The sequence below is a fragment of the Grus americana genome, chromosome 7 (assembly GCF_028858705.1).
Source record: "Grus americana isolate bGruAme1 chromosome 7, bGruAme1.mat, whole genome shotgun sequence".
Lineage (NCBI taxonomy): Eukaryota > Metazoa > Chordata > Aves > Gruiformes > Gruidae > Grus > Grus americana.
Genome location: NC_072858.1, coordinates 28868215 through 28895501, shown reverse-complemented (window position 1 = coordinate 28895501; position 27287 = coordinate 28868215). Strand labels below are relative to the sequence as shown.

Sequence of the window (27287 nt, the reverse complement as noted above, 5' to 3'; positions counted from 1 at the left end):
CCTAGCACCTTTAGCAAAGTCATAATTATATATATAATTAAATCAAACGTTAAAAAAAAAAAAAAATATCTGAAGAGCTCATATCTCATTCTCACAGGACCATCCGTAGCCAATAACACCAGAAAAGAAGAAAACGTCATTCAGTACTCTGCAGAGGGAAACACAGGCAGAACACCTAATGGATATTTAACTGGTGCAATCATTTGGAGTAGATGTGAAATTATCGTACATTCAGTTTTCTAATCAAGAATGCATACGTATTTTAGGTCTTCCACCTTTATGCTGTTATTTCTTATTTCTTTCCCTAGTTTTCTTTGCAAATGTGCCAATTAATCAGGATTAAGACCATCCACTCACATTCACGCTGCAGGAATATAAAATATGAAACACCACCCTTTCTAGACGGAGATGAATTTGACAAATATTCAGAGCATCTGAATGCAGCTTGACACAGAAGTAATAGCACTTTCAATTTTCTTAAGATTCTGCTACAAATATTTTATTAAAGAGCCTTCAAAAGACCCACAAAAGCCTTCCTGACTCACCCTTTTGATAGAGGCTAAGAACTAGTTAGCAAACAGTGGGAACCTAAACACCTCTTCCTCTTTCCCAGTGACACTAAAGAATTTTCAGCAATCACCAACTTTTGTGAAGCTGACTTGTACTAGTTTCCTAAAAAAATATGTGTATAAACAAACAGAGGCATACAAGGGGTATGAGTGTAATGAAATTATTAACCTGTACTTTGGAGACTCGGGGCGATTAGAAACTAGCAGTGTTTCCCCAGAGAAATTTCTGACATTTTGTGCAACGTTACCCACTCCAACAGCTTGCTTTTACTCTTGAGAATTATTGCAGGGATCCCCATGAAGGGCCTTGTCTCTGGTACCAGTTTCTGATCTGCAGACACACATCCGAGGATGATAAACCAGGGGCTCAGAAATTATCTCAACCTTCCCTTCTGTTAAGAACGACCAAGAAATGTCTTCCTCTCCTCAACATCTTCTTCTATTTCTTTGCTCCGATGCCAGAATGAGCGCCCTGCCCTTGGTTTCCCACTCTCAGATAAACAGCTTATAAAATTGCTGCAAGAAACCAAAAGTGCTACTTTTCACACAGTCACAAGACAGACTTCCTTTACTCAACATATTCTGTGCACAGCATCCACGCAAGCCTCCAAAATAGAGAGATGATAATGTAATCGCCGAAATGCTGATAAGTTCCTCTGGGCATAGACCAAAAAGAGGGCAGGAGTGAGGAGGCTTTAAAATCAGGGAGTGCATCACATATTAATAAGTAACTTTTCGGCAGCACGTAGCAAGGCTGAGCACCAGGCAGAGAAGGGGAGCACGCAGCCACATGGTATATTCCTGTCTCTGCTTCTCTCCTCTCTCTTTTGGTCCCCCTCTCCGGCTTTCTCTCCCACCTCCTCTCCCCGGCGCTGCCTTCCCCTCTCCCCCTGCCGCAGGCTGCAGAATGGGACACGCTTGTTCCCCAGCCAGCCGGCAGCTGTCACACAGCGGAGGCAGCCAGCAGCCGGTGCAAAGAGTGAGCCTACTCTGTCATTTAGGATGACTCACTGGAATCTGGCATTAATTTCTCTTTTTCTGGTAGTGGACGGAGAACAACCAAAAAGCTACACTGGACTAGACCAAGGTAAGTGATTTAAAAGCCTTTTTTAACGTTAAAGTCGCCCGACGCTTTGAGGGTGCCAAGCTGTGTACAAAAGCTGGCACTGGAACTAATTCGGTGGGTGTCTGAACACCTGGCATTACATGCCACCAGTGTGCCTTGCTGGCGTTAACCCCGTGCGTGCCACCCAGCTACACCCGGGGGGAGAGATGGCAGGTCAGAATATAGCCTGGTGACTGCATTTTCTCCCCTTAATGCAACTTTTACGGCAGCACTACCACCTGCTCCTGTGAATACAAGAAGCTTCTCAATATTGCTAAATGATCAGGCACGCTTTTGTGTTCTGCCGCTGGGAATACGGCGTATCTGGCGTCCGTCATGGACTCTGTGCGGATTCATTCCCACGGCAGTTGTTTCATCACTTTAATGAGTTGAAATTCCACAGTCCACAGAAACGCTTCCCTGTCATTTCCCCTCCCTCTGAGGGATTCTCATAGGATCATATAGATACAATCCATTTTCAGGTTTTTCAAAAGTAGTGCTCACTGAAACCACCAGAACAAGTCTGCAGAAGCACAGGCAGCGCTGCACTACATATTCTGTCTGCATTCCCCTCTCTGCTTTTTCTGCTGTGAATCAAAAATTCAGTGTTGCAGGAGGGTTTTTGCAAGGACAGTACATGTCTCTGGCACAGCAATTTAAAGTAAAGGGAAAAGCTTCTTCTCCCAGTTCTGAAATCCTGGCAAAATTCCCTCCTTCCATTTTCTGAGGAGGTACAGTGTTTCAAGCAGAGTTATCTAAGCAGGTTTCTGCTGGTGCTGATTGACAGTTTTTAGTTCTGATTTTAATGAAAAAATTTCACTGAACATCTACAGCTTCATTTCTGTCAATTCAATGCTTTTTACCAAATGGCTTATTTCAGAGGGTGACACCTTTAGAATTAAACCAGCATCATGCTTTTCTAAATCTATAAAGAGAGTATCGGACTAGCTAGTGCACATTGCAGAATGGCACAATCATACCTTTGGATCTTTAATGGTCTAACTGCAGGGAAGACATTTGGGTTGGTTTACATGTTCTCTGTACTGTGGAAAGTGTTGCAATTATAACTGGATGTACCTATGTTTCTCATACGTTATACAGTATTTTTCTGCAATATCTTGTACATCTTATTTGTTCAGCCCTCCTGTGTACTGGCAATCAGTTTATTAAGAGTTGACTTTTAAACCCACAAAGAACTGCCCTGACATTATTGCTATGAAAAGGAATTTCTATTCAAAGACACTGACAGGTCCCCACATTGATCACATCTACGGAGATGACCAAACAGGTATCAGCAGTTAACACTGAACACCATTCGGCTTCCAGGTAGTCACCAAGACCCACAGTCTGTTGACCCAGCATGAATATTTCTGGAATGAACTCAAAGATGGCAGTAATAGACACTCCCCTTAGTTAATGCCCCTCCATGCAATCTTTTAAATAGATTAGGGGAAAACAGATTCTTATTTCAGAGAACTTAAAGGACTTTGGTACGGATCTCCAGGAAGAGGTAGGATGATGTCTTGACGTGCCAGCACAGATTCTGCCTCATTTTCTGTCAGAATATGGTACATTTTTCCACTTGATAAAACTTGAAGGTGTTTACCCGCATTATGCTTTAATATTGTTTCCAATCATTTGGACAATTGCAGAGACTTCAGTCCCTTTTTTTTTTTTTTAATTTACCTTTCTTATTAGCATTTAGATATGATACCTGACTGCAGGAGTATCAGATTTTTTCCTAGGGAAAGTAAAGTGCAATTCAGACAACAGATCGTTGTGATTCTGTCTTTAAGCACTTGAAAATATTCATACTATTTATTTTTAAATTAGTAGCTATTTGTTGTACGCAAGCTCTTAGTCACTTGCTACTGTAGCACATGTCATAGTCTCTGGGGTCTTAACAGCTATTTTTGAGCCTGTCTGGCTAATGTCTAGAATACAAAATTATCCTGTTTACAAGACGGGTCTTTCTGTTTTATTTTCCTCTCTTCAGAGACATCAGTATATTATCAGTTTTCATCAGTACGGCTCTTTTCAGGTGGAATCTTCGTCCATTTAAATGCAGACTATCTACTGTGATAACAGTTTATTGTAACTTGGCAACAAGAGCTAAAAAAAAAAATAATAATCAAGTTACATCCATCACGCATGCAAACCTTGTTTTGTGCTGCCCCATACTCAGCAAATTAAACCCTTGAGATAAATGACATTCTAGACTGGTGGACCAGTCAGTTTAATATCATTAGCTGGACTCGCCAGTTGTCCTAATTACAAAAGTCAAAGACTGTGGGAAGCAGCTGCAAAGTCAGCACATGTGCAAAGAGCTGTTTGTAAAGCAGACACACATGCTTTAATTTGAGGCTTCTTTGTTGCAACATGGATTATTAAGGAAAAGTGTGGCATTTAATAACACTGTTGAAAAAATGGTCTGGCTGCAGTCCAGGTGATAAGACTTGTATGGGGTTATCACTGGCCTTTCTGTGAAGCTTCATTTCTGCTGTAATATTTTCTCTAAAATAAACAAACAAGGACTTCCAATGCTGTTTAGCAATGATCAGGCTCTTGGGTCATTCATTTACCAGCGAGCTGGGAGGACAGGAAGAGGCAAATCAGTCGTGCTGCTAGAGAGCGGCTAGTGCAGTACTACCTACTGTCCCACCTATCTTACTCCAAATAGAGAATCCACGATCAGCGTAACTACATGTTCAAGGGGCATAAGACACACAGCTGCTACACCGGAATCAGTAGGAAACATCTTTAAGATACAGAGATGCTCAACTCTGGAGCTCTGATTGAGCCTAAAAAGATGAAACCAGACACAAACCACCTAACTGGAGTGAGGCAGCTGCTTTGATGGGGTGCCGGGGATCCCCTCAGCTCTGCGTTTCGCATCCCTCTTGGCAGTTCACCTCCACAAACTGAAGTTAGGAGACGCAGAAGTTTAGCTATGGTTATAGTTAAGTGGATTTAGTCTTATAACTGGTTACATTCTGAAAAGGTGAAGGTTCAGCCAAGTTCTTCAGCTCAAAAAATCAGCTAAAATAGAAGCTGCTTCACTTCAGTTCTCACTTATTTCTGTAGATTTCTTTTGAAAGTAAAACCCTATCCAAAGATGAAGAGCTCTAAACAAATCAACAAGGTTTTACACATCCGGAACATACCGACTCTTGATAACAACCTCTAGAAGGTATCGAATTCATCCCAACTACTCAATAAACCATACTCTCCTGCACGTAGGCATGCAAAGACGGGTAAAATTTCATTTTCCATTGCAACAAACACACTTAGCCAATTTTATGATTCACTATTAATGTCACCGTAACTCAGGCAGCTGTAGCTCTAGTCATTGCACACTGAACAGAGTCAAGATTACCTCCTCCTCATTGCATAATACTTTGTTAAACGGTAAACAAAGAGTACTTACAGGTAACATTTTGAACAGTTCTATTAATCATCATTAAAATGGTATTTTAAGTTGAACTGTACCCAGGCACTAGTTTTAGAACAGGAAACATTTCACACACTTGCTATATTGCTTTCCAGGAATTTCTTGTAATGTAGTCTCACCAATTAAGATCAAATCTAATCTTAGTCTAAGACCGAGGATGTTCACAGGGATGAAAGTAAGGTATATAAGCTATGCGAAACAGGCATCCAACCCTTCTGACTAGACATTACTTTATGATGAGAGCACTTTTCTTTCCTCAGAGTAAAGAAGTCTTGGTTTCAAACATCCTGTAAATTAGGGATGAATTAATCTGTGGGAGAGGGACTACTGCTTTCTTTGCCTTTAATTTTTGTATTCTCCAACAAACCTGATGACACTCTTGTAGCATTTCCAGTCCAATAGAATTTGAACCTTTGACCACCTACACCAGTGAAGAGTACGACCAACTGAACCATAAAGGAGTATGTAAGAAATGTGTAGTGTATCTCAGGATACATGTGTGAAAGTAGTCTCAAAACCTAATCTAAATACAAGGTAATATATCCACTTCAATCACAACAACTTTCAACAGACACTTCTTTAAAATAATGTCAGCAATTTTCAGTTTCTATTTATTTTGTTTGAACTAATTCCTTTTCCATTAAAATCTGTGTTATTTCTTTATTTATTTATTCCAAAGAGTGCTCTGTGTTTTCTCCCACGTAAAACACAGATGGTGCAGTTTCCAAGGCACCATTTTAGTTCTTTCTTGCTCAAGCAAAATAAAAACAATATTGTGTTCACCACAAAGTAGCTTTTCCCATACTTTTGAGCTTTGTCATATAATTTGGACTTGTGAAAACTGATGTCTTTCAACAAATGAAACAACAGAAAAATACTTTTTTCTTCTCGTTCATTTCATTTCATTAACATGTGAAAAGTCTTTTCACACAATATCAGCTTACTTGTTTGTTTTCCTTTTATTGTAATTCAAATTTCCAAAACGATGAGGAAACTAAGTATGCTAGGCATGTATTCTCTTTAGTTTTTGAGGCAATTTCATTACTGGGTTACTGGCTAGTTTAGGAATGCTGCATTAAAGATGATCTGTGTGAATAAACTAACAAGAGTTCAAAGGGAAACACTTCTGAGAGCAAAGAGTACATTCTCTAGAGCAGTTCCAGTGGATGAGACATCTGAAATTGATCATAGACATAATCTGAATTTTTGGCTATATTCAACAAGCTCTATGTAGCTTTTCCTTCCTATTTCTCCTTGTGTCTTTCCCAACCTTGTCACGTTAACGGTCTGTGTTTGAGAAAAATGTTCTTATTCCTGAGGGCACTGGCAACGCTGGGTAACATTTAGCGAAGCATGTATCATCCAAGTGATTTGTAGGTTACACAGAGGACAATACCATGATCCACAGGATGAAGCAACCAGAGTAAAAGCCATCCAGAAGCAGGTTTTGCTAACAAAATTACTGAGATTGTTGATTTATAAGGAAGCTTGGAGCCTGTAGCTACGCACTACTTGAAACCATATAGCAAAGGACAAATTTGCACGCTACAGACATACTGGAATTTTATGGGATAAGACCAATGCATCAAGATGTACAAGGGCAGAAACAAAGTGGTTGGTGGAAACAGCAAATGAGATACATAACTCTCTGTTACTGACTTCTTTCCATTTGTTACAATGAAAGGACTCAACTTTTTTTCTAGGTCCTAAACATTACCAGTTCTGTCATGAAATTTAAAAAGATAAAACATTCAAAAATCATATGAATCTGTGTTCCGTATGCCCATACGTGTGCATGTATGACACCATAACAGTTCCAGATGCTAAAGAAGCAATAAAACCACTCTCAAAACAGAAATACAACTGCAGCTTCACAAATCACATCTGATCATCTTTGAGGCAAGGCTGTAGAAATAATAAATTTAAATAGGCATCCTCACGTAAATAGGAAAAAAACCCAAACATGGAAGCTTTGAGCAGACTAGCCTTTCTTCAGTTCCTAAAGCACCTCCAAATGTTGCCTTGCTTACAACCACATCCTCACAACTTTACCATCGCCACTATATCACGTCTACTATACTGAATGTATAGTAAACTAGAAATTATCCCATAAAACCTCAGGACACAGTTCAGGTCATAAAACACATAAGACCCTGCCATGCCAGGACACAGTTCAGGCTTCCTCCTTGGGGCCACCGCTGCGGTGGTGTGCCGCACAGCAATGCCTTATTCCCCCAGGAGGCACCACGAACCAGGCACACCCCATCTACCGGCCCTTGGAGGCCAGGACAGAACAGAACTGGGAACTGATCAAAATATTAGGCGAAAAAAAAAAAAAAAAGACAACCTCTATGTTACCAGGAACTGCAAAAAGCATCTACTACGTTACAGTTGTTAACTTCATTATAGCTGGTAAATGATTTGAAAGGAAAGGAAACAATACAGAAAGACTTGCACTTCTAAGAAAGCCAAATAATTCTACAGCTAGTTTCTTCACCAGGGAAATGGAAGAAAGAGTTAATTAAAACTGTTATCTGTGGTCTGAAATATTAACCTGACAGTCGTGTTTATCTTTTGTGAAACAGCTTTAATAATGCTATTTATGCCTTCACATTTTTCTCATTGTTTTGCTCACTGTCCTCTGTTGCCACTAGTATTATTACGCTTTCAGTATTAGTAATAAAACAATTACTGAGCCTCTCTGCTGTTTAATGGGCTTGAAACCTCAGGAGCTGAAAATAATTAAGTTGGATATTTGTGTTTGCAATGAAGTTTGATGAAGAAAGAAAAAAATCTAACAGAAAGATCCATAAATATTAAAGCCAAATGGGACCACTGAATAATTGAGTCTGACTTCCAGCATGCCACAGTAACCCTGTAATTACATCCAATTTTACCTATGTCAAGCCTAGTATCTTGCATAGGTAGGTCCAGTGTTATAAAAATAGTTTCAGATCTTGAAAATGATAATACAGGCTGCGAGTGCAGGACCTTACAACTGCTGATGAGAACAGAGTGGGATCATTCCCTTCTGCTGCCTGCACATAGCTCAAAGTGGCTAAAGCCCCCTACCTTGCAACACATTCACCCTGTCTAAGCATGGCAATTTAATCTCAAAATCCATTTCTCTCAGAAAGCTAAGAGAAACTTAAAAAAGAAAGGGAAATTAATTAGAGAACATGAGTTAGAATTCAACACAGATGACAGGCACTTCTGCCACTTGCTATTAAAAATAAAAAGTTGTTAATAATTTCAGAAGTCCCAGGAGAATTGCAGCAACATCACATTATTACTTTTTTTTTTTCTTCTCTTGCCTGAACAATGCACTTTTTCCTTCAGCAAATTGTTCCTAGATACTATAATAGGGAAAGAGGAAAATCTGCTAGGTTTAACATTAATCAAATGTTTATCGGTGCCGCACTTCAAAAGGTAAATGTAAGTGTTAACTCCCTCTGTGCACTTTCTTGCAAAGGGATCGTATAAAGTTCTCTGGAGCCAAATGCACACATACCATAAAGGAGTCAAAAAAATGAAAGAATGGCTTTTATGCAGCAGGAAAGAACAGGACCAGGAGAGACTAATATCCCTGTGCAGCATTATGGTAGGATTTACTGACAGAGAAAACTCCTCAATTCCCTCAGCCATTCTCTGCACTCCTTACTGCTGCCTGAAAAATCAGTTTGCAGCACTGCTTCTGCTAATGAATAAAATGAACTCAGCTGAGGGAGAAAGGGAGAGACAGAACATGTTGGAAAATGAAGGAAAGAAATGAGAAGAAAGGAAAAGAGGAAAAGAAAAAGTATTTGCTCCCCTCCTTTAACTTTCAACATTTATAATGGATTTAGGGAAGAACCAGTAAAGAAATAATGATTAAGTTACAAATGAATACAAAAGACAACAAATGCAAATGGAATGAAATAAAGGGGCAAATAGAATACATAGGTGATGTTACAGATGTCATCTCCCCCAAAGCCAGGGTTGTCTTATGGTCCCATACTGCGGGCAGGAGCTAAAACCTATGTCTTTGGATCCAAACCTTCTGACAAGGCATCTGCTCCTTCAGCTCACAACCCTTGTGCAGTGGAAGCAGAGGCAATGCCTGCTGGGAGAGTGTGTGGGCATGGGGTGGGGGGGTGATAGAGAACAGATACCATAGCAAAAGATGGTTGTCACTATGACATTAGTTTATAGTACATTTCAAAATCAAGTCAACATCTTTCATAGTCTTGTCAAGCAGGACAAATGGATTTTCTCTGTGGCAGCGGGATAGGGAACATGAATTCTGAACCTTCTGTTGGACAGTTCAGTATCCATAAATTGTCAAAACAGCAGAATCCACGCTGGCTCTTAGTCTCCCACTGCCAGTACACAAGGGTGGGCATCCAGAATGAGCAGAGACTTGTAGACGGTGGAGGTATGGGACAGTGGATTTTGTGATGCACAAAAGAAAGAAAAGACCTAGGAATAACCACTGAAATGCAAAGAACATGGTGTGAACATCTCCTTAAAAATACTGAGATGGTAGAAAACTGTAGTTTGCTGAAGAAAGAAATAATGAAGGGAAGAAATGTAGGTGCTAGTATATCACTAGTATAAAAACTGAAAGCTGTAGATTTAAGTAGGGATTTGATTTTAACCTGTCGTGACTCAGAGCCATGCTAACTCATGACAACCTCTTTTCACTAAACATCTTACCAGAGCCAAGCCTTCTACACCAGTTAACCTGCTGGGGATGGGAAATTCTGTGATATTAACTGAGCATTTTAAATAAGGAAAACCAGAAGAAAGATCAATAGAAAAACAATGCAATATATATTAATTTACCATCAATCTATAGTTGCTAAACAACAGTGTTGGTTTTATCCTCAAATCTGTAGTTAACTCACAGTAACTAATATCCCATTCATATACTGCTTCTTGATATGTTTTGACAGGCAGAAAATTGTTTCTCTGCCTGAACTTAGGAAACAATTTCTTTTCTGAGGTGAAAATGTAAATACAACAAGACACAGCAGAAATAGCCCAGTCTTCCTCTGGTAAATATGACAATTAGTGGTACATACGTTCAGCCCTCATCAGAAACCTACCATCACACACATTCCTGCGAGTACTAAACTGCTTAGATGGTAGGGCTTAATATTACCAAAAAAAGTTATTACTAACTGTTATAACAGCATGTGTGGGACAGGCACAGAAGAGAAGAATAAACCAACTCTTTCAAATTGTAGATGGTATGAGGATTGTCCCAGAGAAGAGGTGGAAGAAGTGAGGAAAAGTTTAAGGTCCCCCGCTCTGGAATGCAGACCAATGTCCTTTAAGGGGTATCTCAACCTTCTGCAGTCTTGTGTAATTATATTTCATGTAAATACAGTGTTTTCATCACCCGCCCATCACTTCTGATCGTTGCTTAGGGTCTGACTCAAAATTGCCAGCTCTTACCTAGGCTTCTGTGAATATAAATAACCAAACGTCTCCAATAAACCAGGCAGTAGCTGACACCAGGGTTTTAAAGGTCAATAATTTCTTTTTAAAAATCAATATATTTGTAACTAGCTAGTAAAAGCTTCCAACCTAAAAATGTGCTTAACTGGACAATCCAACAGGGCTTTTTTCCAAGCTGCATGAATTTTAACAACGCTCACACTTGTCAGTTTTCAAATTGTCTGAAAGCCTTTTAGAAAGGATGAGGAATTCTGAAGATTAATTCTGGTCCTTTCCAGGAAGCCACCACTTCATCATCCCTTATTCACAGCTTATCACAGACAATGGACACTATTCACAGCAACAACTCAGGTACATTAAAACAGGAAAAGTGTGTAAGCAATAGCCGAACAATGGCATTTCATTTCGCTCTGTCAAAGGGAGGCAGGCATGGTGGTGTGCCGAGCTTCCCTGAAAGGAGCACTTTCTTTCTTTCCTTCAGCTCGCTCTGTTCTCCAGCTGTTGCTTTAGGAATCATCGCTGTTTTTTTAAAAAAAAAGAAGGGATTGCCTGTGATCCAAGAAAAATGGTTGAAGATAACACGTACACACACCCCTATTTGTATAAATGCTTGTACAGTAAATAAGGATGTGAGTGAATGAAATCACTTGTCTTTCCTAGAAACCTTTTGTTTAGTTAGCTGTGATGTATTTAATTTATTATTTATAGGCCTGAACTTTCACATCATTATGAGATACACTCAAGCGGACTTGAAAGTAGCATTCAAAACAAGCAAGAGTGGGAAATGTATTTGATTGAAAGGAATTCAAATAATTTGATTTCCCTTTGTGCTCCATCCCTTGCTGCAACCATAAGCAGCAATAAACCACGATAACCGCTGCCTAAACAAAACCTTAAAGGAAAGGTTACAGCAGGGTACATCTCATGCAAGCAAGAAGAGCGTACATGAAAACAGCTGTAAGTGTTGCCTTTGGTTAAGGTTTTTAGACTCCAAGGCAAGCCTCAGCTATTCCCTTGTAAGAGGGGCTCACAGAAAATAGGCTAGGGAGCAATACAGGCCCCGCAGGAACTTAGTTTCCTAAAATTAGGTCAGCACTGGTATAAAATTAGATTCAATGTTCTGCTGACCGACCCAAAAAGAGGAGTGATTTTTAATCAAGAATTCTTGAGGGTAATGATATATCTTGCTGGAAGTCACCAAGTATGGGCCACAAACTTGCACAGTGGTTAGGCTCCTTCCTCTTGACAGCATCTGCTAACACTCATTTCAAGCCTGAGCACAAATGAGAACTTCTAAATTACCTATGAGGGCCAAATTGTTTAAAGTCAAAACATGCAGCACTAGTTAGACAAATAACTGCACTCTGTACTAAAAGGGCATTCAGTATAAGCCTTAGCTATCTACTATAATTAATTTCTCAATTAAATTGCCAGATGGAATTGCTTTTGTTTGGGGGAGGAGAAAAAAAAGGAAAAAAGAACATACGCAACCAAAACCTACTTAAATTCAAATCACCCAAACATTCAAAATACATTGGTGAAGTAGAGACTGTAATTATAAAAAAGTATGATGTAGCAACCTTGGAACATACTAAACAATGATCTTGAACAATAATTTTCTAAAATCAATTCTAACCATCTACTGTCTTACAATGCAGTATCTCTGAGGCTTAGAAACTAAACTCTGGGGAGAAAGAAACACTGCTTTCTAGTAATGAATGAACTGACCTTGACTTAAAGAATCATCTGAGCAAAAGGACTAGACTGGAGCAATGAGAAAGGAGGCTCCACAAAAAAACAACACTCATTACTACCTTCTCAGTATTGCAGGACTGCTTCAAAATATTGTATTATACACTTGTTTGAACAACATTATTCTGTATCATTCTGAATGGGGGTAAACTGTATACCTATCCACCCCACCGTTCAAGTCTCACTGAGGTCGCACCCCTGTGGATCCCTCTCCTGAAGGCTGGGTGTACGGACTAAGGGAGATCCTGCTGACTGCAGCCAGCGTAAGCAGCAATTCATAAGGATGTCCAGAGAAGCATCTACTGCACAAACAGTCCAGGAAAGCCCTTTTGGGGATTGCAGCAATGTGTAAGGATGTCAGCAACTGCCAAGAAGGTTATAAAACAGATTTTTGACAACTCTGGGACAAAACTTCCCTGTGTACCTGGGGAGTAGGCCAATTAGTGCAACACAGGATTTTGCTGGTTTGCAGACATAGTTACTCCAGAAGCTCAACGTGAAATAATACAGCACGAACCTATCACAGACCCGGACAAAAAAGCTTGTCCCTTTCCTTCAGCATCACAGTATGGTAACAGAAAGCCCTACCCAGTACAAAAGGCTATAAATTATCTTTCCCAGACCATCTAACATTGATACAGGTTCATGGTTAATAAATGAGAGGTTGGGAAAAAAATTCCCAGGCTACCGGCCTGGAGCAACTTGGGATGGATATTTTTAGTACTATTGTGAAGACTGTTTACCTGGAGCTGAAAATTGCAAGGATTACTACTCCCTTATTCTGCAGAGCTGGTATAGCACATTGGAAGAAGGTTTATGAACACTAATGGGTACCTAACAACAGTGCTTGGAAGAGATCTGGCTTTTTGCAACTAGAGAAACACGTACCTTCTTTTCCTATGATCACTGACTAGGAACTTTGCTCCCACCCAGGTCTCTACTGGGATGCAGAGTTATGGAGGAACTCGTCTAGCCTGTCCTGCCATAGCTTTTGAGGTTTTACCATACAACTTAAAATGCAAACAAATAATCACATTATTTTCCTTAGGGTTCTCCAGGGTTGCTACAATGGACGCTTGCAACACTGATGCCTTTACGCTATCACAACAAACTTCTTGTGCAGGCTTATACCCTGCCACGCTCCAAATAGCATCTGTGAAACAAGAAACAGGCATTTGCTTATAGAGGGAACTCTAAGTGACAATGGACTTCATAATCAATCCATACAATGAAGCAGCACTTCCAGGAATAGCACCATATGTATGTGCATTTATTGCACATGTGGCAGTCTTAATGAGTAATGAATGGCTAATATGCATGCTGTTTTGTGACAAACTGCTCTGAAGCATATTGTTCTCATATGTGCTGGGGATCTGAAGTGCCAGTTGTGCTCATTTTCTACAACTTCTTGGATGAAGAGCTTGCCAATCTGCATGTGGTATTTTGTGGCTGATTAATTTTATAGATTGTACTAGGTAAGAACTCTCTGACTTGCTGAATCCAATATCAATTTTAATCAAACTCTAGTTGCTTGCTAATTTGGAGACACAGGGTGCCAGTTTATTGGTTTCTGTAGACTGTTTGCTCTCCCTATATCTAAATAGTTCAGAGAAACGTTTTGGCATACATGTTTCTTTCCAGAAGAGTGGACATATACAAGTTTTTAACCACAAACCTCATGGTTTCATACAAGAAGTAATTTAAGAAGAGTGCAGCTAATTGATATTTACTCATATTTTTGTGTCTTTCTAACATGATAGCACCTGAAAAAACAAAGTTCAAATTGAGAACAGCTTGTAAACTGAAACATAACACAAAATCCAAGCATATTAGATATCCAAGAATATTACTTGTCAATAGACTGCTGACCAGGTCATGGAGAGGCACAAACAATCCTATCCCACAAGCAGCAGCAGCAAATGTTGCAAAAGATGCGTGAATCTATGCCTAACCCTACAAGGAACTGTGGAACTGAATGGCAGTTCTGTTTCAGTATCATGCTCAACAAATACTACTCTGTGGGTCCCTGGGTCTGCTCCCCTTCTATAATCTCCACTCTTCTATAATCTCATTGTGTCAGTCAACAAAAGCAGTTTCTGTGCCTCCGTTCGCAGTGTGCTAACAGTTACTACATGAATCCAGTGAATCTCTGAAAGTCATTCTCCACAGGATAATTTCCTTTTGCCATCTGATGCAGCATCTCTGTGCTCAGGCTCATTTGAAGGTGTCTGACCTTCAAATCTTGCAATAACTGCATAGGTAAAGTTCCTCTAATTCTATTTTTAGATTCAGAATTATTCTCCCTATATGGTCTGCACATGACAGGCCCATAGATTCTTTTAAATTCAGGGTTTTATCCTCTTGCATTTGCAAGTTTGTAAAAAACTGACAAGAGTTTGGGGTTTGGCAGGGGGTTTTGTTTGTATTTTAATGTTTGCTACTTTTTCCTAGATGGCACATTATGTATCAAAGACAGAGACAATTAGCTTCTCTGAGGGTTTTTGTTTGTGAAGTTAGGCTGCCCACTGAGGACACACACATTCTGGGGGTCCTGAAGTAGAAAAAATAACAGTTTCAATCCAGGACAATAAAGATTTTTGAAAATGTGGAGACTACACAACACATAAATGAATGGCTTATTTTTATGGCTAAAGGCAGGCTTTGCTAACCAGCTTAACTAAGCAGCTGCATGAAAAAATTTGCCAGAATCACCTTCTGGCAAATCATAGTGAGTGGAAGGTCCAGGAAGAGTACTGACAAGCAGTGATAAGCTGCAAAGTCAGTGCTGTTTCACAGACAGACACTGAACAGCTTCATCTAGCTTCATCTACAGAACCACTTCTGCTATCTGGAGAACCATGAGAAAAAATGGACGAAATTAAAAAAAAAAAAAAAAAAAAAGAGAGCGAGAAAAAGAAAAAAAACCACATTTTCACTACAGACAGTTTTATTTTTCTTAACACTGGATATTCAATAGCAGCCTTGCAATAAAACTGAACTACTCAGAAAACCCTACAAACAGCAATGGGTTTATTTTGTTGATAGGTCCTGTAGAAAGAAACAGGGAAAAGTCCTTGTGCTCATTAAAACTGACAGATATAGCTCATTAACAAGACTATACCACTTCCCACAAAATTACAATTTCCCAAATTCCATGACTTTCCTTAAACTACAGTATATGACTCATGAATATTTTACAGATCATGACAATGCTTTAGAAACATTAGCTGATCTTCTCTGACAAATCCCATGAGACACATGCCTCTGAATTTAGTTTTTTTAAAAAAAGTCCAAGTGATTTAACTTAAATTAGCCTATTTCATATATTTATAAATGACTATATATTTCACACATACATATATATATGGCATTTTAATGAGGAAGGATGATGAGGCAATGTGATATGCCAACCTTCCTCACATAGGTCCCATTTTGTGTTCACGTAGATGGGCCACCTACCAGCATTTCCTTAGCATCTTCACTCAGACCAATAACAAAGGCGGCATCTAGCACATATCAGCTTGAGGATCTGATAGCTCTTTTCCTATTTTTGTGGCAACACTGTGGACCTACAGGAAGCTTCATGATGGCACAGTGGCCAATATAGTTTTTAAAGGCAATAAAAAAAATTACCAAAACCCCTTATACGCAATGAATCATTTGGCTGTGCCAGCTGGTACAGTGGACTAGAATTGTAGGATGACTTCAGCTGCTACATGCCCTGGCCAAAACCACCTTCAGATCAGTCGTTCTTTAGACTTCTGAAGTCCTTTGACCCTCAGAACAACCCCTGAGAGTCCTCACAGATGAACTTCAGAACATCTTTTGAAATAGGAAACAACTGGAAAATCCTGTATTTTCAAAAAGATGTTTTTATTCTGACGCATTGAGCCAAATTCCCTGTTAAACTGGAGCAAGCTGATCCTATTGATGCCCCAGTCCGGACCTTGCTAGCAGCTGCTTTTCACCTGTCACTTCCTCAGCCAGCTCAGCAGTCGAGCCTTTCCCTGTGCACATGCCAGTCAGAGGGCCAGAGGAGTTCTACTTAAATGGTACATATGCCAAGGTTTTCAAATGGATGCTCTTCAGGAATACCCATAAAAGACACATTTACCTCAGAGGAATCTTTTGAGACAGCTCCTATGAAGTCACGTAGACTTTGGCAGTTCACCAGTGATGCAGCAGGCTGTAGTAGGGACAGCACGGAGCTTCCCGTGCAAAGGCACGGGTTGCGCCAGCCTGTAAGATCAGGCATAGACGGGTTTTGTCATTTGATCTAGGACTCCAGCAAAGGATTGCAGCTCCAAGAAGCTCAAATCCAACACTTTCCAAGGGGGTTGTACTGTCTTGCCTGTATTTTTCTTTAAAAGCACAGCTACAAAATCAAGTCATCAAGCTAATGTGTATTTGCTGGCTTTATCTAAGCACTTGTAACACGTGCGTTGGCTATGATAAGCCAATTAGACTCTTTTGAGACCTGATACCATCTGTTGAAGAAATTGCTGGCAGTCCAGCAGGTAGTAGTCTCTCAGTCCCCCAGTGGGTTTCACATTTTACCACTCAGTACTCCCAATTACCCTTCCCAGTGCCAGAACGGAAAAGAAAATGAAGAGGAAAGCTTTAGTCATTATCTACTGTGAAAAGAGGCAGAAGAGACAAAGCATGCAGTTGTGTATGTGTAAAGTCGGTTCTGGCATTTCCACACTCCTTGCGCTTCTGATTTTACCTTGAAGAGATGTAGGTTTTCAGTTGCCATAGCAACCGTATTAACAAATAGCAGCATAGACTTTACACAAATGATGTGATTGTCAGGAGTTGGGGATTGTCCAACAGGTTTTTATTAGCTTCCCCCCCACACCTTAAAATGCATGCTTATTAGCTAATATAAATCCATCACTTTTGTTTTTCTTTATTGCATACTTCTCATTTCATAATAGCAAAGGTTTTTGTTTAAGAGGATAAACCTATATCAAGAGCCTCTAAATTTGATATACTTTATCTTTCATGCCTGAGAAAGGTATCACATGATTGCAGCATTCTTTACAAGGCATAAACTGATTTGCATTAATGCTTCTCTCAGTGAGCTAACTGAGGGACTATAAATACAGTTCCTGTCTTCAGGATTACTTAGCATTTTTGCTCTGAAGGGGATAAAAAAAAGCAAGGAAAAAGATAATCTTCTGAGACAGATGGGAAGGGGGAGAGAATGTTCTGTACAACATCCAAAAATTAATGATGAATCTGTTGGTTCCTTTAAAATGTAAAGATTTATAAAGGCTAAATTACGCAGACTTCAACACCTGAACATTTCTACTGCACGTTTTTTGTGGTTCATATGCATTTCTTGAATAAATTACTGATAGTCTACTGGATTAAATATTAACTTTGGCAGATTTTCTTTCTAGACAGAGCAAAATTTAATTTTAGCTGAAGTATAACAGTAATAACAGTTTGCACTTCTCTAGTCACTTCCATCTTCATACTTCCTTCAAAGCACTTCAAATATCAGTCAAAACTATTAATTTGAAATCTGGCCACATTTTAAGGATAAAGAAACTAAGATCCTGTCTCAAAGGGACAGGAAATTCTGGGGCATGATCAACCATAGATCATGGTAAACATGAAGAGGTGATTAACTATTCTCAACACCTAAGCATTTGCTCAGCTTTATATCAGCCAAATAAGACAGATGAAGTTTCCCAAAGTCATATAATAAGCAAAGAATTTATGGATCTATTTAAATACAGCCACAGTGCATGTGTACAGACACCTGCTTAAAAAAAGAAATAAACAACTTAGCCAGCTGAAGGATTATTCTGAATTCCTATCTCCTTAGCCAAAGCAGTGACTTACCTCCTGCACTAAATTTGCTTTCCACTTCACATAGGTATTATACTAGCTCCAAAAATGGCTTTCTTCCAAACCCTTAACTAGCACCACTCAGAAACTCTTCAACAGAAGTGCAGTCTCATGGCACCTGGCAGCCAACATTTTAGATCACTACAATTACGCATTTCCACTCCACTGTCCATTCCTACCTGAGGAAGATGCTAGAGTCCCGAGATAAAATTGTACGGAAGATTCTTATAGCAGGCAAATTGAATTAAATTAAGTCCTTGTTTTCCTTATTTTTCTATCAAACAAATGTGCTTTCCATTTAGCTAACACAGACTAGTGTTATCTGGAGGAAGGGTAAGGCACTACTCTTTCTACAGAGTACAACTACAATTTCTTTTCACCTCTGCAATAAATCCTGTTTCCATTGGGCATTTTTCATCCATATCTGGTTGGTTTGATAGAGCTAAGAAGCCACAGATAAACTGTGTTCAGCTAGTTAAGCCCACTCTTCTCCTTTTTCCACAAATACTGCAAAACCAAGTTGAAACAGGTGCTGCTAGGAAGACTTATGTCCAAGTGTTTTCTCCTTCCCTCCACTATTAGCTTCCCAAGTCTCCGTAAAGGGTTAGAAAGACCAGCTTTAACATTTTGACAATTTTAGCAACAAATATTCATTGCCAGCAAATATCAAATGTGCCACCAGAGCAAATTTCCTTTCTTTCTTTCAAAGCCGTATCACCTTACTAGGATAAGCAGCTGCTTATTTCACCTACCCTTAAAACTGACTGAGCTCTTTATACCTTTTATATGTCTGTGGCAGGTAACACCTTGGAGAGCCTGCACCAGCCAACCAGGCTCCGCGCTATTTCCATAGGGAGTTCTCTCCCAATATATTCTAATTATGCCTAAAACATTTATAGAACAGCTTCCATTTTAAAAATAGCTCACAAGCCTAATACACCATAGAGCAGATTCACTTCATCTACCCCAGGCAGACCACATAGCAGTTTGACAGCTCTCAACACTACCACAATCTACATTTTCAGGATTGCTGTGAAGGACAAAATATGTCCACTTAACACTTCAGGGAGAATTTAGATAGATACATACTATGCTATAACTGCATAGTATGAGGTGATATTCAGACTCCAGGATTAAAAACTATCAAGGGTGTAAAAACTATCAAAAGGATCTTAACTGTCCATCAGCTTATGCAGTATTGATTAACTAGCTTTCACAGACATTCTTCACCAGCATTACTATAAGGTATATATTTTTTTTTTCATTTTCATAAGGCATTTGATTTGAAAAGATGGAGGGTTTTTTCAGTCAAGAATTAACATTGGGATTTTAAACAGAAGTAGCTCCCACAATATTTAGTAGCCCGGGGTCCCTATGTGGGATAGGCAAGTCCCTATTTCAAAAATCTAAGATCTATTTTTTGAAACCACATTTCCTGTCTGCAGGAAAGTTCTGTTTATAATATGACAAGTGAGAGATATTTATTGCCAGTGCCTATCTGCTGCATGGTTCCAGCTTATCAATGCTCTGCACGACATGAAACGCTTTCTCTGGATTTCCTAGGAGTTCTTCTAGATGCTACACAGGCTAGTTTGGAGAAAAGCCAAGCTAATTTTGGGGTGGTATGGCTGAAGGTTTTTCCCTCTGTTTACTTTAGACATACAGTCATTGTAAGGCAAAGGTCTGAAATAAAAGCTTACAAGGGCAGAGAGGCCAGACACATTCAACATATGCAGAAAAAGGGCTTTCTACTGCTGATCTTTCTTCCATGCTTGGCTGGTCACATGCAGAAGATCTGATGCCAGACGTGCAAGCAAGACCTAAACATTCAGATTTCCAAAGTTCAAGCAGATTATCATACATGGAGTAACTCAGATCCCTTGGCAGTAGAACATCAAACCAAACCACAAGAGGACCAAGAGCCCGGTCTGACAAAAAGTTATTCTTTAGATGTATCATGCTCTGTCAGTACCACATAATGTAATGCTACGCAGAGATACCCAAACTAACCTAAGCATGCCAGCCAGTAAAGTAACACACCTGCCTTAATGTACTCCTCCGTCCAGGTTCATTAATCCTTTTGAGAATCACCTTGCCAAAAGGGCAAAGCCAGTATAGGCATCTCTGCATGGCACTACATTATGTCCCAAAGATTTAGAGCAGTAGGTGGCTTTGGCAGATTTCAGGGAGGTTTTTTGTTTGGTTGGGGGGTTTTTTGTGGTTTGTTTGGTTTTTTGTTTTTTTTTTTTTTTTTTAAAGCGCCTTTTGACTTTTGCAACTACTTACTAATTGCCTGCCCACTGTGTCAGCTCACACGCTATATGAGAAGTCAGTTAATATAATAATCTTTTTTTTTTTTTTTTTTTTTTTTTTTTTTTGAGAAATACTGGTTTGGTAATTAAGTAAAAGTGCACATGTGCCATCTTCAAGGAATTTTTATTGTGCTTGAGAAAGATGCCAGACTAATACAGCCACGGAAATTGAACCGCTCCATTAAAGCGGAGACAAGTACAGCAAGGGTAGTATCATTGCAAGCTGCCTCCACAGCTCTGACAGCCAAATTACATTCACCACGGCCACGAGGGGACAGATTAAAGCACAAGGGTAGCACTGCACACCTACACCCATACAAAACTTGGCCTTACTGAATTATTGTCAGACTGCGCCAGCTGCACGGCGTGGACAGCTGCGCACAAGTCACCAGCCAGAGCCATCGGTTTATCGAACAGGAAGAGCCAAACAGCTGTCAGATAGTAACAAATTTTTGTCATAATAACCAGAGGGAAAAAAAAAAAAAAAGATTCTTTATGCCATTATTAATCTTGTGGGCCACCCTTTTGTTTCATTATTTTAACAAACACCCCTAAGAGATATCCTCACTTCCAGTTTCTTGATTTCAGTCATGATACATATGTGGAAAGTAGCATGTTATTGAATCATGCATAGCCCTAACCTTTACTGCTATCAGTTGCCACTGGAATTGTTTAAAAGACATTACCCCATTTGAATATCACTACTGCACAATTTATAGTATTCTTAATTTCTATGATAAGAAAAAAGAAATCACCATCAACATTGCATGACTTCCTGCTATCTCAACAGGCACAGAATACAAGACCTTTTGAAGAGGACAGCAGTAATATGACAGAGACAAAAAAAGAAATACTAGATTCTTTGTCATACTAGCTCATTTTTCATACAAGTGGATTCGTACAACTGGTGCTTCCTTTCTGAGGTTCTTAATCAGTGATTTTAAGACCCTTACTGGAAGTCACGAAATATCAGAGTAATTTGGAAAGATTGAGAGGTGGAAGTTGAAAGTAGAGGCAGCTACACCACCCCATGAGTCTCGGTCTCTCTCACACAGGCACACAGACAAAGCTCTGCTGAGAGTTACACCCTGAAAAACATTCTGATGCTCATCAGCAAGAACCAGGCTGAATATGGGGGCAGTGGGTGCGGAAGGGTACAGGTATGGCTGCAGTATTTGCATCGCTGTCTGAAGAGCTAGGTTCAATTCCCACCTGCATGACCTTGGGCAAGACATTTCTATGACTATTTCCCTCATTTGTGTGGAAACATAGGAAAACATAAATGTCATCGCTATCAGTTAATGCTGTTTTTGTCTAGAGCTTGGTTGCCCTACTGTTACACAAAGTTCATCAAGTAGCACAAAAATAAATAATAGTGACTGCCCAATTGGAAATATGCCCGAGTTAGGCCTGACACACACTCAAATGCTCCTCTTTAAGCTTTAAGTTAAAATCAGGCACCGTTGCACAAGCAGCAATGTAATCAGCTTGAGTGACTGGTCAGAAAGGAAGACAATGCAGGTAGAAGACAGTCTAGAAATTATGGCAACACCTTTGTTCAGGCTGCAATGTTTTGGGGTTTCTGTAGTGCCTGCAAAGTGCCAGATACTTCAAAAAAGATTAAAGAAGGAAGCATAAAGCCATAAAGCTGTCTGTTTTTAAGACTAATGCTTACTAAAAGTGACAAAGAGTAGAAAAGTCAATTTCTCAAGACAGGAGAGAGGTATAACAGCTACAATCTAGGGGTAGGTCAGAAGGACCCTGATGCTGTTTTTTAAATCTGGAGGAGAACAAAAAATATTAAGATAAGGAATAGTCCTTGAGAAGGTTATCAAGAGGATGGAGTCAGGCTCTTTACAGTGGTACTTGACAGGAGACAATAGGTATAAGTTGGCGGGGGGGAGGGGGGAAAGAGGTTCAGACTAGGTATAAAGAAAGTTTTTTGTCATAAAGACAGCCAAGCAGTGGAGCAGGTTGCCCAGGGAGGTTCTGCCATCACTACCCTTGGAGGTTTACAAGACAAGACCAAATAAAACTCTGAGCAAACTGGTTTGATCTCATAGCTGACCCTGTGTTGAGCAGGAGATTGAACTAGAGACCTTCTTAGACCCCTTCCAATGTGATTTCTCCTATGATCCTAGGATCCGCCAAAAATAAACCAGAGAGATTTATAGTAAAACATTCCATGCATAGGAAAGATCAAGGAATAATTCAGTCAAAGGGGAGAAGGCGTGTATAAAAGGGAGAGGAGGGCTTTACGTGTAACTCTTTCAGATGCATATGGAGAGATATTAACTTTGCTTTTGCAACGTATAAAGGTTTCTATTTGGAGAAGAAATGCCACTATGTTTGCGAAGAAAAAAATAAAATTACAATAGTCTCTCATCAAAATTGTCCTAGTACAATAACCTCCTTACAAAGTACAGCATTTATGATGAATATATTAACAAGACTATTTTTACTTCTTTCTCAAGAGAGCAACACTTATTTATTTAAATTATTTATTTCAGGGAAAATGAACAAGTTTCAAGACTAAACTAAATGAACAATAAAAGTCTTCACTCTGTGTCAGCAAGGAATAAAACCTAGGAAATCTCTATCCTTTGCAGTCCTCAAAAGTTTAGTATCTATTCTCTGTCCTTGCAATGTTTACTAGTTCTTGTCTTCACTTTCTCTTACTCCCTTCATCTCTCTCAGTTGCTAAAGGCAAGTTGTACATTGTTGTCCTGTGATTCATCCTGAATGCAAAAAATACCCTTTTGGTATGACATGTGGTGTTAATCACCATCTTCCTCTCACTCGATGTCAGAGTTGGCAATTTTCTAGCATCTTCACTGGGTGGCTATGTGTACATCATTTGCCATTTCTTCATTGCATCCAAGTGTGGGTATAGTAATTGCAACTAAACCAACCTATTTCAAGAGGGTTTTGCTGTTTTGTTTTTTAGCATATTCAGAATCTGTCTCATTTTTAGACAGTGTTAGAGAGATTGAACAACTCTCAATCCCAATGGATATAAATCAATGCATCTTTTATTACAGGGATTTTTTGTTTGTTTTTCTTTATCCATGTCGCCGTATTCCTCGCAGCTATTTATATGAGGGGAAAGCCAAGTACATTTTTCCACCCACTGCCAATAAGCTGATTGTTTTTTGGCTCAAGCTGTTCGGTATATTCCAGACTAGAGCAGGGAAGTTATTTGTCCTCAACAGTTTGGCAGTGTTCTGCTATGTTCAACAGATGCTGTGTTTTACACCCCATTGGTAACTACTTATCACTGGTAGACTTAAAGATCTTTGTACATTAGCTCTTCTTGGTTCCCAGAGGTCAAGATGCACATTAAAATATTTCATTCTTTCCTCCTCTGTATTTGTTCTGTGTGCAAATTCTATTAGAAAACTCTGTTTAGCTCAAGTTGCAGCATTAGGATTTGCATGTGGTTCTTTGAGTAGGTCCTTCTAAGCCCCTAAGGTTTCACAGGTAATACCACTACTAAATTCCTTGTACAGTAAGTATCAGTTCTCACCAGGAAGCAAATTCAATGAAAGCTCTGAAAATTGCAAACAAGTAACAGGAATATATCATGAATTTGTCAAGGAAATTCTCCCTCTCACTAAGGTGTTTAGTTCTTGAACAACTGTCTATGAAATGAACAGTTCAAAATGTCCCCTTGTAATTCTACAGCTAATATTTATCAGCCTCTCTGCAGCAGCAAGGGTAAATGCAAAATCTAGTACAACTTCATAAATATTTTCCAAAAATAACCCCCAAATTCTAGATGTATGTGCTCTTAGATATTACCTATGTGCCACTCATTCTTCAATTACACTTCTCAACAACCTAGCTCGCTGTACCCCCTCACACCCACACCATGCATTTTACTCCATTTACACACTGTTCATTCACAATAAATAACACATAAAATAGCTACCCATAGTAGAACATTTCAGCCTAGAAAGTGATAATTATACTCAACACAGGACAACGTGAACACGTAAAAGATGTACATAAACACTAGTGCACACCTTCTGCAGTAAAACATCTAGCATTACACACAATGAGAAAGGATGGTTTCGTTATCAGGGCTAGGTTAAAATCCTAGTTGTTACAAAGATATCACCTATGGAGAAGTTTACATGGGATATTTAGAGTGTGGATATTGTTGATAATGAAGGAGAAGAGCAAAAAGATAATATGAAGGAGACTGAGAACTTCTAGTGAAATAGCTCTACTTAAATGATAAGTATGATTCTGCAGAGAACCCTTTCGAATATGTAGTGGTAATTTTTTATAGTAAGATCCCTGGTAATAAATCTTTTGATTTAGCAACAAAAGAATCAAAATGAAAGCATAGTCTGAGAAAAGCATGGATTTTTCCCCATGATTTCATACTAAATCTACTCAGCAAAACAGATCACAGAAGGTCAACATACAGAGGAAAGAATAATTTAGGTCAAAAGGTTTATTTATAATATCCAATGAAAATCCATCATCACAAGTAACAGAAAAATATTCCCTGTTCTGGAAATGCAATTGCATGCAATGGCACCCAGATAAAGTTGTAGTAGGAACCTAGATAATAATCAAGCAGATGAAGAAATGATGATGAATGAAACAAAATTTTAGCAGACAAGTAGCTAGTCAATTCAGTATTGAACAACATATTTAATGAAATAAAATGCTTGCCAGCAATATTTTTTTGTTTGAAACTGAAGTATAATTTGTGCGTTGAGGCTACTGTATCACAAGAAACTACCAAATTTGTGTGCTATGTGTGTGAGCGAGATCGATTGATTCAGTAGATGGCACAGAAAAAGTACATAACACTCATGTTGTCCACACCTCTATGAACTGGCACCCTGCAAGAGCAAAGCAGGCCAAAAAGGCAGGGCAGAACACAAGAATATCAGCATTGACATAAGCTTGGATCACCTATTTTGTGTACAAACAAGCACCTCTGCTCTGACAGCAATTTTACAAGCATTAAATCAGTAAGGAAAAGAAAAAAATATTTATCCAAGCACTTTTTTTAAGCAGTAGAAGGTAGAGAATATCTTTTATACAAGGAGAAGTAAGTAGACTAAAATTGCACCATCTGGCTTATGGTATGATCAAAGGATAATTTTACAGGAGTCTATAAAACCATGAGCAACAGGAAGAATAAGGTCCTTAGTGCTATTCTCTATGTGAAAATAGAAGCAGAGTGCATCAGATGAAATTATTAAGTAGCAGGTTAAAAAACAAACAGAAAGAGGTATTTCATCTAACATCTGGACCCTGAAATTCACTGACGCAGGATGTGGCAATTAGGAGGAAAAGGGGTTTTGAATTGGCTGACACTATGAACACCTGTCACGCCCTCCATCCTGGCCTTAGTGAACAAGTAGAAAAACTTATTTGTAAAAAGAGATGGAAAACCCCTGTCACTGTTACAGAAATAACGTATTTTTGAGGTCACATCCACCATTTTTATTGTTCAGCTGTGTGCCACATAAGATAGAGAAATGGTGATAACAGCCTATCATTTCCCTTTTGTGTTCACATTCAATCCAGAAGCATTATTACCAAGGCATACACGATTTTAAAACACAAAAATTTCCAGGAAATGTTCATTCATTGAAGATGTATTAGCCTTGTGGCGAAACCAATACTGGTTTTTTGAACACATAACCCTGTTGTCCCATAGGCATGTTGGAAAACATTTTCTGAGGACACGTGTTTCCAATATCCAACATCCCTATATTGCACAGTCATGCAAAGCAATCAGATCCTTCACACACACATGAATATAAAAGCTCTGTGGCAAAGAAACAAACATAAACACATAGCAACAGTGACTTGACTGTGGAAGGCTGCAAAGTCAAAGTTGGAATTAGAAATCTGTTCCAATTTCAAACATTAACATCTTAACACAGCAATTTGATATAAACCAATACGTTAGTTTTTTTAGAATGCCAGTCATGTGTGTGGCAACATCTTGATTATTTCCTACTATTGCTTGGAAGTTTTATAAATATGATCTGTGTTCCAAGAACTGTTTTTCTTTTGCTGTGTAGAATGTTTCTCCCAGTGTTAGTTTTTCACTAGTGGTAGATAAACTCTGTATTTTCACCTTTAAAAAGGTATGTGGCATTGACTTGCCCTTTGTTTTTCATCAGGCAGTGTACATTCTAGAACGAGACACCATCTTGAATTAATAATTGGAAGAAAGTATAATGAGAAGGTGCAAATAGAAACATACAAAAACTCCTATTAAAAAGTGTAAACTATGCTTCTACAACCAACCTTTCAACTGATACCCTTTTTCATGAAAGCCTGGCAGAGCCACATACATTTCCCTAATGACTCCCATCTGCGCTCTCATCAATAATAAGGAGCTGACTGATATAATTATAATATAGGGTAGGTTTCTACCAAATGCATTACTTAGACTTTGAAACCAAACCCATCAAGGCACCTGGTTTCTCAGAGCACTGCCCACAGAACAGGAAGAGTCTCTCATGAACTAAAACCAAGCAAAAACATTATTTGCATATTCCTCTAGGTTGCAAGCAAAGCCTACTGAATTAATCAATGACAGAAATTTAATTTCTCCTCAGAATGCTCCATTTTTCATACAATTTCATTACTCACCTAAATCTGGGAACAGTATTTGACAACTAAGCTTAGGTATTGGTTTCAAAATAATTTTAATTTTTTTTCTATTGGCTGCTGGGTAATTTATCGTGACAATCTTTGACATTATCCAGCCATCTCTATTTGCAAATCATTAAAATAGTTAGCTGTTGTTTTCCACC

At 39.0% G+C, this 27287-nt stretch overlaps 1 protein-coding gene across 1 annotated transcript in view; it reads left to right on the top strand.

Annotated features, from left to right (window-relative positions):
• The first annotated feature begins 1138 nt into the window (after positions 1-1138).
• Positions 1139-27287, top strand: part of RASGEF1A (RasGEF domain family member 1A) — a 169300-nt gene continuing 143151 nt past the window's right edge. The window contains exon 1 of the mRNA XM_054831442.1: positions 1139-1656. The gene's annotated coding sequence lies outside the window, so the exon portion shown is untranslated. The remainder of the gene's footprint in view (positions 1657-27287) is intronic.